Raw genomic sequence first — 9,504 nt, 5'->3', positions numbered from 1 at the left:
AGTGCGATGTTAATAAGAAGTGAATCAACACAGAAAACATAACAACAAAACAACAACGGAGAATAAAAAAAAGATTGTCTGGAAAACCAGACTGCTACCTGAACGCAGCGCCTTAGACCGCTCGGCCATCCTGACATCTGATAGTTACTGGAAAAAGATAGCGACACAAAGTAATAAAAATAAATACTGTCACTTTTAATGTACACACTGAGCTGTTTATACTTACACCGTTCGGCCATCCTGTTAGCTGCCAATCTCAAAATATCCGAGATTTGTAAGAACAAAATCCGACTTTATTGGACAGGTTATTCAGTACGCTTCCATGATCTAATAAATATTTTCTATTCTTTGTCTTTTTTTGTTTATACCTTCTTGTCTTTTTACATTTAGTCAAGTTTTGACTAAATGTTTTAACATAGAGGGGGAATCGAGATGAGGGTCGTGGTGTGTGTGTGTGTGTGTGTGTGTGTGTGTGTGGTGTATGTGTGTGTGTGTGTGTGTGTGTCTGTCTGTCTGTGCGTGTGTGTGTGTAGAGCGATTCAGACTAAACTACTGGACCGATCTTTAGGAAATTTGACATGAGAGTTCCTGGGTATGATATCCCCGGATGTTTTTTTCATTTTGTTGATAAATTTCTTTGATGACGACATATCCGGCTTTTTGTAAAAGTTGAGGCGGCACTGTCACACCCTCATTTTTTAATCAAATTGATTGAAATTTTGGCCAAGCAATCTTCGACGAAGGCCGGACTTCGGTATTGCATTTCAGCTTGGTGGCTTTAAAACTAATGAATGAGTTTGGTCATTAAAAATCGGAAACTTGTAATTAAAATTATTTTTTTATTCAACGATCCAAAAACAATTTAATTTTATTCTTCGTCATTTTCTGATTCGAAAAACATATACATATGTTATATTTGGATTACAAACAAGCTCTGAAAATTAAAATTATGAAAATTATGATTAAAATTAATTTTCCGTAATCGATTTTAAAACAATTTCATCTTATTCCTTGTCGGTCCTTGATTCCAAAAACATATAGATATGATATGTTTGAATTAAAAACAAACTAAGTAAGCTAAAAAGAATAGACATACAGAAAAGCGTGTTATCCTGCTCAGCGCGACCACTACCGCACTATTCTGCATGGCTTGTCCATTTCAATGCCTTTGCCACGAGCGGTGGACTGACGAAATTACGAGTATGTGGTCTTGGTGAAAAAAGCAGGGCGTTCAGTTTCATTCTGTGAGTTCGACAGCTTGACTAAATGTTGTTATTTCGCCTTACGCGACTTGTTTTTCTTTCTTAGAAAGTAGAAGACAAACAGAAAGACAGAAGGAAAGACAAACAGAAAGACAGAAGGAAAGACAGAAAGAAAGAGAGCAAAATAAAATAAGAAAATGGCGAACCAAGACAGAAAAACAAAATTAAGACAGTTAAACAAATATTGCCCCCCCCCCCCCAAAAAAAAAAAAAAAAAAAAAAAAAAATAAAAAGTTGTCAGAAGTGGGATTCGAACCCACGCCTGGAGAACCAGACTGCGACCTGAACGCAGCGCCTTGGACCGCTCGGCCATCCTGACAGCTGACACTTATCAGTAATGAAAATGATCACTACAATATTTTTCACTAAATAGGTGGACAGTGAAACAGAACTTGACAGGTGTGAAAAACATACAACCGGCACACCTGAATGACTAGGGAAAGAAAACACGACACAAAGAAAGAAAGAATGACAGAATGAATGGATTAAAGTAAGAAAAAAAGAAAAGAAAGTAAGAAAAAACAATCAAAATCAGCGACAAAATGAAGAAGGAAAGTAGAAGACAAACAGAAATACTGAAAGAAAGAAAACAAAAAGACAGAAAACAAAATTAAAGAAAAAACTGACGAGCACCTAGACAGACAGAAAGGCAAGAAAGAAGGAAAGAAACAAAAAATAAAGTAAGATAATATTACACAGACTGTCAGATAATATTGCAAAACAAAAATATAGTTTGTCAGAAGTGGGATTCGAACCCACGCCTGGAGAACCAGACTGCGACCTGAACGCAGCGCCTTAGACCGCTCGGCCATCCTGACATCTGAAAGTTACTTGAAAAAGATAGCTACTGATCAAAGTTATAAAAATAAATACTGTCACTTTTAATGTACACACTGAGCTGTTTATACTTACACCGTTCGGTCATCCTGTTAGCTGCCAATCTCAAAATATCCATGATTTGTAAGAAAAAATCAGACTTTATTGGACAGGTTATTCAGCACGCTTCCATGATCTAATATATATTTTCTATTCTTTGTTGTTTTTTGTTTGTACCTTCTTGTCTTGTTTTTTCTTTCTTAAAAAGTAGAAGACAAACAGAAAGACAGAAGGAAAGAAAGACAGAAAGACAGAAAGCAAATTAAAATAAAAAAATGGCGAACCAAGACAGAAAAACAAAATTAAGACAGTTAAACAAATATTGCCCCCCAAAAATAAAAAAAATAAAATGTGTCAGAAGTGGGATTCGAACCCACTCCCGGAGAACCAGACTGCGACCTGAACGCAGCGCCTTGGACTGCTCGACCATCCTGACATGAGACTTGAAGTGAAATGATCAGTACTATATGCTTCACTAGAGAAAATATTGCAAAAACCAAAAACAAAAAAATTTGTCAGAATTGGGATTCGAACCCACGCCTGGAGAACCAGACTGCGACCTGAACGCAGCGCCCTGGACCGCTCGGCCATCCTGACAGCTGACACTTATCAGTAATGAAAATGTTCACTGCAATATTTTTCACTAAATATGTGCACAGTGAAACAGAACTTGACAGGTGTGAAAAACATGCAACCGGCACACCTGAATGACTAGGGAAAGAAAATACGACACAAAGAAAGAAAGAATGACAGAAATAATGGATTAAAATAAGAAAGAAAAGAAAAGAAAGTAAGAAAAAACAATCAAAATCAGCGACAAAATGAAGAAGGAAAGTAGAAGACAAACAGAGATACTGAAAGAAAGAAGAAACAAGTCGCGTAAGGCGAAAATACAATATTTAGTCAAGTAGCTGTCGAACTCACAGAATGAAACTGAACGCAACGCAACGCAGTAAGACCGTATACTCGTAGCATCGTCACTCCACCGCCCGTGGCAAAGGCAGTGCACGTGGAATTGACAAGAAGAGCGGGGTATTCGTTGCGCTGAGAAGGATAGCACGCTTTTCTGTACCTCTCTTCGTTTTAACTTTCTGAGCGTGTTTTTAATCCAAACATATCATATCTATATATTTTTGGAATCAGGAACCGACAAGGAATAAGATGAAAGTGTTTTTAAATTGATTTCGAAAAAAAAAATTTGATAATAATTTTTATATATTTAATTTTCAGAGCTTGTTTTTAATCCGAATATAACATATTTATATGTTTTTGGAATCAGCAAATAATGGAGAATAAGATAAACGTAAATTTGGATCGTTTTATACATTTTTATTTTTTTTTACAATTTTCAGATTTTTAATGACCAAAGTCATTAATTAATTTTTAAGCCACCAAGCTGAAATGCAATACCGAACCCCGGGCTTTTTCGAAGAGTACTTGACCAAAATTTCAACCAATTTGGTTGAAAAATGAAGGCGTGACAGTGCCGCCTTAACTTTCACGAAAAGCCGGATATGACGTCATCAAAGACATTTATCAAAAAAATGAAAAAACTTTCGGGGATTTCATACCCAGGAACTCTCATGTCAAATTTCATAAAGATCGGTCCAGTAGTTTAGTCTGAATCGCTCTACACACACACACAGACACACACACACACACACGCACACACACACACACACACACACGCACATACACCACGACCCTCGTCTCGATTCCCCCCTCTACGTTAAATTATTTAGTCAAAACTTGACTAAATATAAAAAGAAAGACAGAAAACAATATAAAAGAAGAAATTGACGAGCACCTAGACAGAAAGAAAGGCAAGAAAGAAGGAAAGAAACAACAAATAAAGTAAGATAATATTACACAGACTGTCAGATAATATTGCAAAACAAAAATATAGTTTGTCAGAAGTGGGATTCGAACCCACGCCTGGAGAACCAGACTGCGACCTGAACGCAGCGCCTTAGACCGCTCGGCCATCCTGACATCTGAAAGTTACTGGAAAAAGATAGCTACTGATCAAAGTTATAAAAATAAATACTGTCACTTTTAATGTACACACTGAGCTGTTTATACTTACACCGTTCGGTCATCCTGTTAGCTGCCAATCTCAAAATATCCATGATTTGTAAGAAAAAATCAGACTTTATGGGACAGGTTATTCAGTACGCTTCCATGATCTATATTTTCTATTCTTTGTTGTTTTTTGTTTATACCTTCTTGTCTTGTTTTTTCTTTCTTAAAAAGTAGAAGACAAACAGAAAGACAGAAGGAAAGAAAGACAGAAAGCAAATTAAAATAAGAAAAAGGCGAACCAAGACAGAAAAACAAAATTAGGACAGTTAAACAAATATTGCCCCCAAAAAATAAAAAAATAAAATGTGTCAGAAGTGGGATACGAACCCACGCCTGGAGAAACAGACTGCGACCTGAACGCAGCGCCTTGGACTGCTCGACCATCCTGACATGAGACTTGAAGTGAAATGATCAGTACTATATATGCTTCACTAGAGAAAATATTGCAAAAACCAAAAACAAAAAAAATTGTCAGAAGTGGGATTCGAACCCACGCCTGGAGAACCAGACTGCGACCTGAACGCAGCGCCTTGGACTGCTCGACCATCCTGACAGCTGACACTTATCAGTAATGAAAATGTTCACTGCAATATTTTTCACTAAATAGGTGCACAGTGAAACAGAACTTGACAGGTGTGAAAAACATGCAACCGGCACACCTGAATGACTAGGGAAAGAAAACACGACACAAAGAAAGAAAGAATGACAGAAAGAATGGATTAAAGTAAGAAAGAAAAGAAAAGAAAGTAAGTCAAAACAATCAAAATCAGCGACAAAATGAAGAAAGGAAGTAGAAGACAAACAGAGATACAGAAAAAAAGAAAGACAGGAAGAAAGAAAGACAGAAAACAAATTAAAAGAAGAAAATGACGAGCACCTAGACAGAAAGAAAGGCAAGAAAGGCAAGAAAGGCAAGAAAGAAGGAAAGAAACAAGAAACAAGACTGTCAGACAATATCACACAGACTGTCAAATTGCAAAACAAAAAAATAGTTTGTCAGAAGTGGGATTCGAACCCACGCCTGGAGAACCAGACTGCGACCTGAACGCAGCGCCTTGGACCGCTCGGCCATCCTGACATCTGATAGACTCATGAAAAAGATAGCTACTCAAAGTTAGACAAATAAATACTGTCACTTATAAAGTACAAACTGCGCTGCGTATACTTATACCGCTCGGCCATCCTGATAGCTGACAATCACAAATAATCCGACAGACTCGACCATCCTGGCATCTGAGAGTTACTGGAAAAAAATAGCTACTCAAAGTTATACAAATTAATACTGTACAATGTTAAATGTACAAACTGCGCTGTGTATACTTAAACTGCTCGGCCATCCTGATAGCTGACAATCTCAAATAATCCGAGATTTGTGAGAGAAAATCAGACTTTATTGAACAGGTTATTCAGTACGCTTCCATGATCTTATGTATATATTTTTTATTTGTTTAATTATTTTTTTTATACCTTTTTTTTCTTTTTTCTTTTTCTTACTTTATGTTCTGCTTCCTGTCTTACTATTCATGCTTGCTGGCTTGCTTATTTATTTTGTCTGCATTAACTGAAAGAAAAAAATAAAGAAAGACAAAAAGACAGAGAGAGAGACAGAAATACAAATTAGTCAAAACTTGACCAAATGTAAAAAGGATGTTGGAAACAAAACACAAGACGAAAATAAAATGGGATTCAAAGGAATAAAAACAAAAATAAAAGCAAAACGAAAGAAAACACGACAAATAACAAAGAAAGAATGACAGGAAGATCGAGGACATATATTAAGAAAGACAAAAAAAAAGGTAAGGCCAACAAACAAAAAATAGTCTGTTTACGGTATCCCGACCCTACTTTTTCGCGCAACCCTAGACTTTTTTTTGGCATTTGGGGGAGAAAAAAATAACTTGAACATATGTTTTTTTGGAAAAAAAAATGTCCCGACCTACCGACCCTATTTTGTTTGACTATGTTATTGTAAACAGACTTTTTTTTTTGACCGAAGAAAAAATGATTACAATCAGCGACAAAATAAAGAAAGAAAGTTGAAGACAAACAGAAAGACAGAAGGAAAGACAGAAAAAAGATAGAAAGAAAGAAAGCAAAATAAAATAAGAAAATGACAAACCAAGACAGAAAAACAAAATCAAGACAGTTAAACAAACATTGCAAAAAACGAAACAAAGAGAAAATATCGCAAAAACAAAAAACCAAAAAGATTGTCAGAAGTGGGATTCGAACCCACGCCTGGAGAACCAGACTGCGACCTGAACGCAGCGCCTTGGACCGCTCGGCCATCCTGACAGCTGACACTTATAATGGAAATGATCACTAGGATAGTTTTCACTACAATAGTTGCACAGTGAAACAGAAATTGACAGGTGTGAAAAACATATGTACACCTGAATGACTAGAGAAAGAAAACACGACACAAAGAAAGAAAGATTGACAAAAAGAATGGATTAAAGTAAGAAAGAAAAGAAAAGAAAGTAAGACAAAACAATCAAAATCAGCGACACAATGAAGAAGGAAAGTAGAAGACAAACATAAATACAGAAAGAAAGAAAGAATTAAACAAAGGAAAAAAGAAGGACAGAAAAGAAGAAAATGACGAGCACCTAGACAGAAAGAAAGGCAAGGAAGAAGGTAAGAAACAACAAATAAAGTAAGATAATATTACACAGACTGTCAGATAATTTTGCAAAAAAAGAAGAAGTTTGTCAGAAGTGGGATTCGAGAACCAGACTGCGACCTGAACGCAGCGCCTTGGACCGCTCGGCCATCCTGACAGCTGAGTGATTTAGGAAAAGGATAGCTACATTATGTTTGAAAACACAAACTGTTACTTTCAATGTACAAACTGCGCGGTTTACACTTATAACGCTCGGCCATCCTGACAGCTGATAATCTGAAATAATCCGAGGTTAATTTTGTAAAAGTAAACCAGACATTATCGGACTGGTTATACAATACGCTTCTATGATCTGATACATATTTTTCATTCTGTGTTTATTCTTACTTTCCTGTCTTTTCTTTCTTACTTTATGTCCTTCTGTCTGTCTTTCTTTTCATGCTTGCTGGCTTGCTCATTTGTTTTGTCTACACTGACAGTTAGGAAAAAAGGAAAGACAGACAGAGAAACGGAAATAAATAAATGATGTCTGAAACAACACACAACACGAAAAAAAAGAAAAAGAAATCAAAGAAAAAAAAAGAAACAAAAGACAAATAAGAAAGAAAGAAGGAGAGAAAGAAGGACACAAAGTAAGAAAAAACATGGAAATCAGTGAGGTAACAAGGAAGAAAGAAAGAAAAGAAAAAGAAAACAAGAAAATGAAGAACACAAAGAAAGAGAGAAAGACAAAAGGAAGGAATAAACAAAGAAAGAAAGACTGTAAAACAACGTTGCAAACACAAATATTACAGAAGAAAAAGTTTGTCAGAAGTGGGATTCGAACCCACGCCTGGAGAACCAGACTGCGACCTGAACGCAGCGCCTTAGACCGCTCGGCCATCCTGACAGCTGAGCGCTAAACGCGAATAACGTCTCCAGTATACTACACTGCTATCGGCGAACAACCTATTCACGCGCACACGTGGTTCTAAAAATAACATCGCCTTGCCAATATGTTGGTAAGCGGTGTGTTGTTTATCTGCCCTGCACCCATACAGTGTATTAGTGCATAACAAAGGGCTTCCATGCTACGAGAAAGGGTGTTGTGCACAACTTGGAGCAGACTGGCTGGATGCGGCTGTAGAAAAGCTAAACATGGTGAATTAAAACAAAAGGCAAAGTGCAAATAATATCAACAGATAATTATGCTTTTACTCGCTTGAGCAAACATAGAGAGGAAGAAGACGTCAGTTGACGAAGAGAGACAAGGAGAGAATATGATTGGGTCGGTCTGAGGGAATCAGTGTGAAAGGAACTAGGAAATAAACAAACAAACAAACAAACAAACAAAACCCAAGTAAACAAACAAACAAACAAAAGAAAGAAAGAAAGAAAGAAAGAAATGAAAGACAAAGAGAAAGAGAGAAACAAGAAAGAAAAAAAGAAGAAAAAAAAGAAACAAAGAAACAAAAACACAATTAAAGAAACAAACAAACATTGGTGCTACCACATTCTCTTATTGCTGCTGCATAACTAGGCTCAAAACGTAACGAAAACACCGAATCTCAACTATGTTGCAACAACTCAGTCAGAATTCGAAAAATGACTTCATCGACGTAATTGTCAATCAGTACAAATAAACTTCAACAGAATTGTTTAAACAATCTGAAAATATGTGGGGTTTTTTTCCCCTTCAAACTCGAACGTTATTATAACTGTTAGAGAGAGTGTGAAAATGCCTTAACCAGGGATTCGAACCTAGATTAAACCCACTGCAGACAGATGGATGAGAGAAGGGAAGTACGTGACAAGGGGAAATTTGTGAACGTGATGAAAGCAATTTGTGATGAGATCCAAAAGAAAATGGCAGTTCGGCAGAAAATGGAGTGAAGCTTTTGCTGCGGCGCTGTTGTCACGTGCCTCTGAGTTGATTGGCTTTGTTCTACAAAAGCTTCCTGGGCAAAAAAAGTGAAGGAGCAAACAAAAGAAAGGAGGAACGGACAAGAACAAGAAAATAATGAGAGAGAGAGAGAGAGAGAGAGAGAGAGAGAGAGAGAGAGAGAGAGAGAGAGAGAGAGAGAGAGAGAGAGAGAGAGAGAGAGAGAGAGAGAGAGAGAGAGAGAGAGAGAGAAAAAAATGTGTTTGTGTGCGCCGTGCACTGACTTTCGCTCGCGGTTTTTTTTCAGTGTATGTCTCTCTGCCTGTCCGCCTGTGCCTTCGTCTCTATCAAGTTTCTCTGTCCCTTTCTCTCTGTCTCTGTTTCTGTCGATGTCTCTCTCTCTGTCCCTATTACTCCGTCACGGCGGAGGGCTGACCGTGCACCCAAAAGCGGACTCAACCAAATGGGTATTTTTTGAAAGCTTGGGGCCTGCCGAACATAAAAATCGATGTTAACAAGAAATATTCAAGGGCGCACTTTCTCTTCTCAGTCAAAATTCAACTATACCATAAAGAGTGATGCACGAGCATTTCAGACGCTTGCCTCTGAAAAAAGAAGTTCTAAGCCAAATTACGAACTCAAACTGGTACGTTTTACATATAAATGTGTTAGTTGGTATCTTTTGATTATCACAAAACAATTTGCGACTGCTTTGGCCGAGGATGCTGGTGACAGTATCATTATTATGAACCCTACCCTAAATCCAGGAAAGACGTCGTCCAAAATGTAGGTAAGTTTTG

At 37.2% G+C, this 9,504-nt stretch overlaps 9 non-coding genes across 9 annotated transcripts; all 9 read right to left on the bottom strand.

The window, feature by feature from the left end:
• Positions 1 to 1,497: 1,497 nt before the first annotated feature.
• On the bottom strand, positions 1,498 to 1,581 carry Trnal-cag (transfer RNA leucine (anticodon CAG)). Its single transcript has one exon. It is a non-coding gene; the product is annotated as a tRNA-Leu (tRNA).
• A 415-nt stretch (positions 1,582 to 1,996) lies between these two features.
• Positions 1,997 to 2,080, bottom strand: Trnal-cag (transfer RNA leucine (anticodon CAG)). The gene has a single exon. It is a non-coding gene; the product is annotated as a tRNA-Leu (tRNA).
• A 410-nt stretch (positions 2,081 to 2,490) lies between these two features.
• Trnal-cag (transfer RNA leucine (anticodon CAG)) lies at positions 2,491 to 2,574 on the bottom strand. Its single transcript has one exon. It is a non-coding gene; the product is annotated as a tRNA-Leu (tRNA).
• A 77-nt stretch (positions 2,575 to 2,651) lies between these two features.
• Positions 2,652 to 2,735, bottom strand: Trnal-cag (transfer RNA leucine (anticodon CAG)). Its single transcript has one exon. It is a non-coding gene; the product is annotated as a tRNA-Leu (tRNA).
• A 1,311-nt stretch (positions 2,736 to 4,046) lies between these two features.
• On the bottom strand, positions 4,047 to 4,130 carry Trnal-cag (transfer RNA leucine (anticodon CAG)). Its single transcript has one exon. It is a non-coding gene; the product is annotated as a tRNA-Leu (tRNA).
• Positions 4,131 to 4,689: 559 nt separating this feature from the next.
• Positions 4,690 to 4,773, bottom strand: Trnal-cag (transfer RNA leucine (anticodon CAG)). The gene has a single exon. It is a non-coding gene; the product is annotated as a tRNA-Leu (tRNA).
• Positions 4,774 to 5,214: 441 nt separating this feature from the next.
• On the bottom strand, positions 5,215 to 5,298 carry Trnal-cag (transfer RNA leucine (anticodon CAG)). The gene has a single exon. It is a non-coding gene; the product is annotated as a tRNA-Leu (tRNA).
• A 1,133-nt stretch (positions 5,299 to 6,431) lies between these two features.
• Trnal-cag (transfer RNA leucine (anticodon CAG)) lies at positions 6,432 to 6,515 on the bottom strand. The gene has a single exon. It is a non-coding gene; the product is annotated as a tRNA-Leu (tRNA).
• A 1,133-nt stretch (positions 6,516 to 7,648) lies between these two features.
• On the bottom strand, positions 7,649 to 7,732 carry Trnal-cag (transfer RNA leucine (anticodon CAG)). The gene has a single exon. It is a non-coding gene; the product is annotated as a tRNA-Leu (tRNA).
• Positions 7,733 to 9,504: the final 1,772 nt, after the last annotated feature.

Source organism: Littorina saxatilis, linkage group LG8 (genome assembly GCF_037325665.1).
Source record: "Littorina saxatilis isolate snail1 linkage group LG8, US_GU_Lsax_2.0, whole genome shotgun sequence".
Taxonomy (NCBI): Eukaryota; Metazoa; Mollusca; class Gastropoda; order Littorinimorpha; family Littorinidae; genus Littorina; species Littorina saxatilis.
The sequence above is the reverse complement of the archived record's forward strand: the minus strand, read 5'-3'. Positions and strand labels throughout refer to the sequence as shown.